The sequence below is a fragment of the Phoenix dactylifera genome, chromosome 12 (assembly GCF_051530095.1).
Source record: "Phoenix dactylifera cultivar Ajwa chromosome 12, Ajwa_hap1_PhDact_Kaust_v1.1, whole genome shotgun sequence".
Taxonomy (NCBI): Eukaryota; Viridiplantae; Streptophyta; class Magnoliopsida; order Arecales; family Arecaceae; genus Phoenix; species Phoenix dactylifera.
The window spans coordinates 13,942,755-13,953,580 of record NC_143201.1 but is presented as its reverse complement, the minus strand read 5'-3'; positions in this window follow the sequence as shown (position 1 = coordinate 13,953,580).

Sequence of the window (10,826 nt, the reverse complement as noted above, 5' to 3'; positions counted from 1 at the left end):
CTCCTTAGTTCTCTCACAATATCATCCCTCAGTGCTCTGAGCTGCTCACCACTAAGCCTAACCTCAAGGGGCTGCTGAGATGGTGGCACAGTGGATGAAGGGCCAGCAGTGGATGAAGGGCTAGCAGTGGATGGAAAGATGGAAGGATCTGTGGAGGTATTCGGATCAAGGTCAGAAGTGGGAGAGTGAGGAGCAGTGGGGTCAGATGGTATGGCAGAAGAAGTTTTCCTAACCCAAGTACCCTCTACCTTATGGAATCCCATTCGGGGGAGAGTCTCCTCGTCCATATGGTCAGTGTAGCGAAGTGAACGAGAGGGTTTTCCCTCAAGGATAGGGACCTCTAATTTTCTAAAGATCAGGGTGAAGAGCATACCATATGGAAGACTCAATCTTGGTTTTTTTAGGGGATCACAGATATGACTGTAAATGAGTCTAGAAAAGTTGAAAGGGACGTTATGTAGGATGTTAAACATGATAGCTAGGTCTCTCTCAAAAATAAAGTCAAACCTACCCTTTTTAGGAAAAAGGGTGCGATAAATAATACTCAGTAGGAGGCGCATCTTAGCAGAGAGCTGATTTGCGAAGACCTCCTCAATGGGAGACTGGGGCACTCCCCCTAAAATGGTCGTAAGGGCCTCGGATCTATCAGAGGGGTGAGTGGGAGCTATACCCTCATAAGAGAGGTGGAGGTCTCGGGCAATGAGGTCCTTCGAGATACAGATAGGGACATTGGCTACCCTTTCTTGAAGACCGCCGCCACCCCGTGTGACGGTGCCATAGAATTCTCGGACTAACCCAAGGTATGTGGGTAGATCAAGGGAACAAAAGAAATCTAGACCTTGAGCCCTAAGATGATGCCTTAAGGTAAACCCTTCTCGAGAGAGGAAGTCAAAATCGACTTTCCTCCCGGTAGAGACAACTCTCCTGGCGCACGAGCACGAGGGAACCGACCGAGGCGGGGAGGAAACCGGAGGAGGTGGTCTCACGGGTTCATTCCTCGTCTTGGATCGTCTCTCGGCGCCACTCTAAATGAGAGGCCTCTTCCGGCGAGATACAATGGCTTTCCTATGCATCCCGACCTACTAAAGGAAGGAGAGACGTGAAATGGGAGGAAAATCGGAGGAAAAATGAAGGAAGGAGGCGGAGACGACCGTGGGAGATGACTCGAGGGTTTTGGAACAGTGACGGCCAAAAAGAAAGATTTGAAAAAAGTCGGTTCGTTTAGGATTAAAAGATGGATTTCCGACCTCGAGTCGACTCCTGAAAATTCGCGAGTTGACTCGCCCACGAGTCGACTCTCAGAATCATCCGAGTCGACTCGAACTCTGGTACAGACCAAAAACTCAGTTACTTAGAACCATGCCAAAAGAAAGAAAAATAGTAATCTTTAGAGCTTAAGGAATGATTTGATGATCATAGACGTGGAATACTATATAAAACATAAATTAATGATCAAAATCAATGAATGAGAGAAAAGAATCAAAGAAATGGATCAATCACTCTTAACTCTTTTCTAAGAATACAAAATCGATATTCACTCAAGGGTTTTGTGAAAATATCAGCAAGTTTAACATCAGTAGAAACAAAATCAAGTATCACATCATCATTTAACACATGATCTCTTATGAAGTGATGTCTTATCTCAATGTATTTAGTTCTTGAGTGCTCAATTGAATTTTTAGTTAGATTTATGGCACTTGTATTATCACAGTTTATGGAAATCTTATCTTGCTTAATGCCATAATCTTCAAGTTGTTGCTTGATACATAAAATTTGAGCACAACAACTCCCGGCGGCCATATATTCGGCTTCCACCGTAGATAGTGCAACCGAGTTTTGTTTCTTGCTAAATCATAAGATTAAGTTCTCTTCTAAGAATTGACATGACCCGCTGGTACTTTTTCTATCAAGTTTACAACCAGCGAAGTCAGTATCAGTGTATCCTATTAATTCTATACTAGATTCTTTAGAGTACTATAACCCTATATCTTTTGTTCCTATTAGATACTTAAAAATTCTTTTAACTGCAATTAGGTGTGATTCCTTAGGATTAGATTGATACTAGCACACATGCATACACTAAATATGATATCAGGACTACTTGCTGTAAGATATAATAATGATCCGATCATACCTCTATACAGCTTTTGATCTACTGACTTACCTGATTTATCTTTGTCTAGTTTGCATTATGAGCCCATGGGGGTACCGATTGACTAGTTTCCATCCATATCAAATTTTTTTAGCATCTTCTTGATGTACTTAGCTTGATTGATGAAAATTTCTTTCTTAGATTGTTTGATTTGAAATCTGAGAAAGTAGTTCAGCTCTTCCATCATGCTCATCTCAAATTCACTCTGCATTAATTCAGCAAACTCTTCGCAAAGATGATTATTAGTAGCACCGAAAATAATATCATCTGCATAAATCTGTACTATTAACATATCTTTGCTTTTTTTTTCAAAAACAAGGTTGTATCAACATTTTCTCTAAAAAATTCATGATCTAATAGAAATTTGCTAAGTCTTTCATACCAAGCTCTAGGAGCTTGTTTTAGACCATAAAGTATTTTATTTAATTTGAAAACATGGTTAGAGTATTGATGATTTTCAAAACCAGGAGGTTGTTCTACATAAACCTTCTCATTAATATACCTATTTAAGAAAATACTTTTTATTTAATTTGAAAACATGGTTAGAGTATTGGTTTTCTCTGGTTCACCAACCACAATCTTACACCGTTGGTTTTATCTTTGGCTCACCAATAAACCTTACAACCCTTGAATAAATTTCCTGATTGAATCAAGTACAAAAACAAGAGTTTAAAGTTCACAAGAAAAGCTTCTAAAAAGCAAATATGAAATAATGTAAACAAGATTGAGTTAGAAGCCCTCAAACAGATCTAAGATGAGAGCAAGTGGGGGCTTCTCGATTTTTGAGTCTCCTCTTGAATGAGCTGAAAGATGTAAGACAGTAGGTAGAGCTTTGAATATGAAGGAATCCCTTTTGGTTTGAGTTGAATGCACTTTTCCCTTCTTTTGCTTGGATTCATTCTACGGAAGCTCTTGGTGGTTGAAAACCTTTAATGCTCAAATGGAATAACTTTCTTGTTGTCTACTACTGTTCACTCTAGCTATTTAAGTGATTTCCTTCAAAAACTAGCCGTTAGAGAAGAGATTAGAGTCGTTCTGACCCGTCTGCACATTCTGACAGTGTATCCGTTGGGATCGGAGTCGACTCGCGTGATCTGGAGTCGACTCGGCTGTTACTAGAGTCGACTCATGCTTTACTGGAGATGACTCGCCCACTATTCCAGATTTGAATTAAAGTGCATGCCATGTCCTGGGATCGACTCGGACCAAATTGGAGTCGACTCGCCAACAGCTGGAGACGACTCGTGCACCTAGGGATCGGCTCGTTCTCAAGGTTCCAAAAATCCAACTTTCTATTTTTCTTCCTCGAGTCGCCTCGGGTTTACTTGGAGTCGACTCAGCTATCTTGAAAAGCGATTCGAGATCTTCGGAAGACGTCTCGCTCTCAGAGACCGAAAAATTGATTTTCTGTCTTTTGAACATATCTGTCTCGGAGTCGACTCGGACCTTACTGGAGTCGACTCGGCTATCTTTGGGGTCGACTCTGGAACATCTGGAGTCGACTCGTTCACAGGGTCTCCGAAACTGCTTCTTTGCCTTTCAGACTGCTTTTCTCTGGGAGTCGACTCGGACAAACTGGGAGTCGACTCGGCTGATATGGGAGACAACTCATAGTCTTCGCGAGTCAGCTCGCTGATAGGGTCTCAAAAACTAACGTTCTGTTTTTTGTCAGCTTTTCTTTGGTGTCGACTCGGGACCATCTGGAGTCAACTCGCCAAGCATCGGAGTCGACTCGCAACCTTCTGGAGTCGACTCACAACCTTCTGGAGTCGACTCGCTAATAGAATCTCAAATTCCATCATTCTGTCTTTATGTCTGTTCTCAGTCAGAGTCAACTCGGCGTGTCCCGGAGTCGACTCGAGCTTGTGCTAGAAACTTTAAGTGTCCCGGAGTCGACTCGTAAAGTTCAGGAGTCGACTCGTGATGCAGATTTTGGTTCAAATAGAACCAAAATACTTTGAACCAAAGCTCGAGGCACTTAGACAGAAATTCATAAAGATTTACCTAAAACACTAGATTGAATTTATTAAAACAACATAAGATATACTCAAATGCTTTGTACTCATCAAAATCAATTAGGGCATACTCAATCACTCTATATCTTCTTTCTCTTCTCCTTTCCTCCATATTTTTTAGTTCACATGATGAAGAACACCATTTGGGCCGTGATTGGGCCCAATTCATTCATTTTGGGCCTTTTGGGCCATGCTCATTGTGGGCCGATTTTGACCATATTGACACTGTTGGTTCGTGCCCATTATGGGCCGAGTTTGGGCCCTATTCATCCTATTGAGTCGTGTCTATTATGGGCCGAGTTTGGGCCTTGTTCACTCTATTGGGCCATGTCCATTGTGGGCCCGAGTTCGGGCCCTGTTCACCTATTGGGTCGTGTCCACTGTGGGCTACGTTCGGGCCCTGTTCATCCTATTAGGTTGTATCCATTGTGGGCTAAGTTCGGACCCTTTTCAACCTATTGGGCTATGTCCATTGTGGTTCAAGTTCGGACTTTGTTCACTTTGTTGGATTGTGTCCATTGTGGGCAGAGTTTGGGCTATATTCATCTATTGCAGTCGTATTCCTTTTGAGCCCTATTTGGCCTTGTTCATCCATTATGGATCATATTTCTTTTGGGCCCTATTGGACCTTATTCATCCATTGTGAGGTGTATTCAATTTTGGGACTATACATCCATTGTTGGTTGTATTCCTTTTGGGCCTTGTTGGGCCCTGTTCATCTATTATGGGCCCAATTAGGCCCTATTCATCCATCGTGGGCCGAGTTCGTTCATTTTGGGCCAAAAAAAGAAAAAAAAGAAAAAAAAATTCTCTCTCTTCTTGACTCATGGACCAGATACATTGATTGATCCAGGTCGACCCAAGCCAAATCTCTATTTTTCTATTTTGGTCAAACCGGACTGAATAGGCCAAGCCTTTGATTGAACCTAAGCATGTGGATTAGACCTGAAATTAAGTGGATCAGGCCTAAAAGCTCAACTAGTCTTAGATCATATATCTCCTTTTCTCTATAAGCAAGCACACATCCAGACTAGATCTAGACCTTTCAACTAATGGTTAACCAGAACCACTCGGTCCGAGCCCAAGACCAGGATCAGATAAATCTAGACCCGAGTTTAGATTCACTCTCCTCTCTTTTCTCTCTCTAGACATGCTCGGAGATCCTAGTATAAGCCCTATTCTTCTTAATGCACGAATCCAAGTTGACCCAATTTAGAGATCCTAAACCATCCCGGTACCTAGAGGGTAGACCTGCCATTACTTCAGCCCTAGCTGAATTTGACAACTTTTGATATTTACCGGAACCATTGAATCCTCCTGTCTCGGAATGACCTGAGCAGTCCGCCACTATCACTCGACCAACCTGATCTGGGGGCATAAGATCGTAGTGTTTAATTTTGACTTCAAAAATGATGGTAAAATTAATAATATTTTAATGATATTAAATAGGTACACCTGACCCATTTGCATGAAGTAGGATTTTAAAAAAAAGGTAACCTAATGCTTCAAAGTGTATTTTTCTAAATTTTTAGTAAAATTAATAATTAGTTTATTAAATTCTGATATTTATTTTGTCCTTAGTAAAACGGATCAAGCATGTTGACAATCAATTAAAAAAATATGTTATATGTTATAAAATCTAGAAAATGTGACAAGGCAAATTATGAACAATCTATTTTGTATGTATGTATTCTCAACATGGCTATAATTTGGCCCCGCCAATGAAGTTTATTTGTTAGCCTTGTCGACTTGTAATCTGTGAAAAATTGGTTTCGTCACCACACCACTGGTGATTAGAATAGTGAAATTTGGACATTATTGCCACCGGTGGTTAATAATAGTAGTTTTGGTATTTTGTGCGACCCATACCACTGGATTACATGGACATAGCCTGTTGATGTTGGAATTCTAGTATACGAAAAAGATAATAAATTTCAAAATAAAAATATGTTTATTAATAATTTATTTCTCAGTCATTATTTTATGTTTTAATTAAATATTTGGCATGCTTTGATCCCACACTGGGGTATTATGTTGCTTACTAAGCTAGTGTAGCTCATTACTTTACTTCTTTATTTTTTAGATCCAGATGCATGATTGCACGGGGCTGGGGAGTGCATTAAATTTTTTAAAGATACCTTTAGTTGATGACATTTTAGTTAGACTAGTTAGAGTATTTGATTTGATTTATGTTATTAGTTAACATGTGTTACTTTAAAACTATTGTTAGAAATGAATTAAATAAATTATTGAGTAAATAAATTTGCTATTGTTTTGATATGTTATGTAGCCTTGCATGCATGTATGCTCTACCGTATAGGCATGCGGCATCTATCACGCTCCGAGTTTGGGCGTGACAGATTTGGTCTGTCGTACTCTGGGTTTAAGGCGTGACAGACTTGGTGGCATCAACTCCGATGGCCAGCCGTCGACGATAGGAGCAGCGGGCGACTACGGCGGCGGCCGGCGAGAAGAAGAAAATTGAGGGCGTCCTCGGTTTGGTGCCAAAATAAAGGAAGAAGGCTTAGATTCTCTAGGAACAAAAGAACAAGGGAAAGGGGAGCTCATTGGTGCATCACTAGAGGGGAAGGTTCTCAGCCGAGGGTAGCTGGTCCGGCGGGCTAGTAGCAGCGGTGGTGCTCGAAACAAGTCTTGGAACATAGGAAACATGGCCATGGAAAAAACTTCGGATGGAGCTCTACCGAGGCGGCACACCGGCCACCAAAGGAAGAGGAGGGAGGAGAGGAAGGAGAGGCTCGGTGGGGCTCTTAGAGGGATGTGGGGGTCGATTGTATTGAGAGAGGAATTTATATAATGTTCTTGAAGGGAATCATGGCTCGTTCACCGCCGCAATTCACGCAGCAGTTGAGCGAGATCGGCGGCCATTTAAGTGGTCGCGGGTTTGCCATAGAGCTATCGCGGCGTCTCCGCCCCCTTGTAACACCCAAGCAGATGATCACGATTGTGATCCACTATTCCATTTTTTTTTTTTAAAGCGCCATGGGTTGAAGTTGGCTAGACCTGACAGCTTCAGCTCTTTTTGGGGCCTATTCTTATGCATATCAGAAACCATTGTAGCATGTCCACTGATTTCTTTTTCCACTATGTTTGCTTTATTAATATGCTCTCTTTTTTGTTTTTTCTCGTAGCTGCACTCACGCTTGAGATGTCTTTTCTTTCCACAAAGATAGCAAGTTGTGCCTTTCTTTATTTTGGATTTGTTGGCATTAGGGTATTTCCTCTACTTCTCTTCCAAATTCTTCAGGACTTATTCTCATCAATATAATTCACTTTAGAGCCAAAATGAACATTATGATTCTTATCATGAATTCGAGCTTCGTCTTCAATTCATAAATATTTCTAGATTGCTCTAAAGAGGGGGAAGTTTGGCAATTATAGCCCCCACTTATAATTGTTAAGGAATCTCCACTTTTAAATTATTAAGTTTATACAATAGGAATTAAAATATGAGCTTGATCTATAACTGTAACAACCCAAGACCTCACCCAAAATAGCTAGTCAGAAAATATTATTTGGATTTCTTGATCCTGTATAAGAACCCAATATTTATCCAGCGAATAACTGATGTGGGACTAAATACACATCCGTACGGATCCTTACATACTCTCCCATTTAAGCCCTGACGTCCTTGTCGCACTAAGGATTCAAATCTATTCAAATCTAATCACACGCACCACGATTGGCCCATAGGCTGCCCCAATAAATTTATGCTACAGTATTTCCTAGTCCACATAGATTTTGGACCAGGTCTACTTTAATACTCTTTGCAACAACCTAGGACTCCAGCCAAAATGGCTAGCTAGAAGATATTATTTAGGTTTCTTGATCTTGTACAAGTACCCAAGATCTATCTAGCGAATAACTAATGTAAGACTAAACATATGCCCACACGGATCCTCACATAATAACTGTCATGCCTAGATTCAGAACTTGATTTGTGACGCCCCAAATCTAAAGCATGACATGGTCATGATACCAAGGAGTACAACCCAAGATAACACGAAGCCAACATTACTCTTAGCCTTCAAATCATCTATTAAGAAAAATCAATATTGGTTCAGAGCGTCTAAATCGGACATCAATACCAAACCCATCAACCTCAACATTCAGAAAATCATTAACTACAAATTAATAGTCAATACTAAAATTCTTCTACAAAATTGCCAAGCATGCTAGCGCGAACTTCAAGCCGAGACCAACCTTCATCCTACTAATTCTATTTGCCTGGAGGGAGAAAAATAAAAGAAGGTATATGAGTGACACAACTCAGTAAGTAAATCTTTCACTACCTTAGTAGATCAAGCATAAGTTTTTCATATCAATGCATCATTTAAGAAAAATAATAGATATTCCAAAATAAGTATTTCATAATATATTATATTATAAATAGATCTGAAAGTAAATCATGCATTAACAAATCATCCATCTTTCATAAATATAGTACCAAGTACATATTGTAAATAAATTCGCAAATCGTTCTTCATGTCATGTAATCCTATTATAGATCAAAACATCGCTCACAGATTTTTATGCTATGATCACTATAACCTGTGATAGGGCCATTTTCGTAATCGACAAGATATCGTAGTTCATATTCGTTATCAATTTTAACCCGTTGGCAGAGGGTCGTTTTCGTTGGATGCTAGCTTCAGGGTGTTGATTGACCCTTATTTCTACAGGCGGTCATAGCAATCTGAGAGTCTTTAGAAAATTTATATATTTTTCTTAAAAATATATATAAATTGGTGAAAAATACTAAATATCATGATTAGATTCATATTTTATAACAAAGCTATTTTCATCAAAACATTTGTGAAACTATTTTTCATAATAAGGCATGATTTTCATAACACATATGTTAATCCATAATTTTAAGAAAAAGCATGATATTTTCACAAGCAAATTTTATACACAAAAAATATGATCATTTGAAACATAAAAAGGAGTGCAAGATCTACTTACATCTTCTGTCTTAAACTGTCATACTAGGCGATTCAGTTAACTCTATAAAAATATTAAAAAATAATTACTTTCTGTTTGACAATTTTAATTGAATTAAAATAATAAAAATTAGGAACGAGCATTCGACGATTCTGGGTAGGTCAGGCCTGAGCGATTCGATTAACAGATTATAGGGCATAGACATGATCAAGGCCAAGGTCGTTTAACATAGTTCCTCATCAGTGGATTCCATGGACTTTCACAAAGCTGGGTGATCTGTCCAGTAAGCGAGTTGGGCCTCGAGGCATTTCAAAGCCACTTTCTAGGGGTCAACTTGATTTCGCAGATCAGGTCAACATGACGATTTCTATGGACATTCCAGAGAGAGAAAGTGGAGAGAGGAGAGAGAAAATAAAGAGAGAAAGTGGAGAGAATAAGGGACAAGGGAACCGTGAGGCCCTCTCTCTCTATCTTCTTCTTCCTATGAAGTGGAAGGAAATGGGCTGCAGCAGTCGCTCATGGCCGGTAAGCTCTGATCTCCCTCGATCTCCTCCTCCCAGTAAGGCTGGAGAAAGAGGAGGACTCTTGTTCGGAGTCCAATTCTCTCTCTTCACGCACACAAGGCGTATGGGCCTTTGCTCAATGGACTTTCAGCCCAATTTATATATGGGCCGGTCAGTGGATCGGGCCCTCGCAATAACAGAAACATTATCAATCATAATAAATTTGAAATATTTTGAAGTTAAAAATTTGACGGCACCTTGATTTTCTGTGTTTGTATTTGATCTGCAAGGCCTTGGAGATTTTGCTTGGGGAGTTGGTTGATGTACAAACGATATGATTACGTGTTGAGAATATGCCCGCTGCATGGCAATTCATCTTCTTCACATTTCTTACGTTATGGCCTACACTTGATCAGTATCATCTAGTTTTACTGTTTGAATCTCTGGCTGACTAGGATCAAGGACATAGCAGATTTTTTGTGCGGTGAGTAAAATCGGCATCTTGTCCTTCCAACGAGTAAAATTCATCCCATCAAATGATTCATTACTTTGAAAGCAGTTTCTGATCCTGACTCCATTGCAACATCATCTCAACACGTCTTGAGGCAATGGAGTACTACGAAAGCGAATCAGAAAATTTTATATGGCTTTGAGGCGTGTATACATATTATCTTTAAGGTGATGTTCGCCCCCACTTGAATTCATTTGCTGCTAGGTTTGTAGCTATAATCATCTCCAAGACACAACAAAAGCACCAGAAATCTGCACACAGCAAATCTGAAGATCTATCTTCAGAACTTTTATAAGAAACTGCGTACTTGACCATGAAAGGAGAGAGAATAAGAGGGAAAATTAAAGAATGAGTGATTTGAAATTTGTGATCAGATTAATATCTCTATTTACAGATGTTGACACACCTATATTCATCAAACAACATGATTTTTCGGAAACATATATTCATGAGATAATGTGACTGTTCACATTAAATTAGTAGCTATTTAATTATCATACGCCCACAATCACATTGATTTCCAAGAATCACATTGATTCATCGAACCGTTGTGTGTCTTTACTGAAATGAAAAGAAAAATTAAACATTGAAGAATCATAATCACACACACCCACTCTCATAAACTGATATTACAATCTATAAATCACAGCCTATTTTGGCAGGTTCAAACACACAGCCAATGT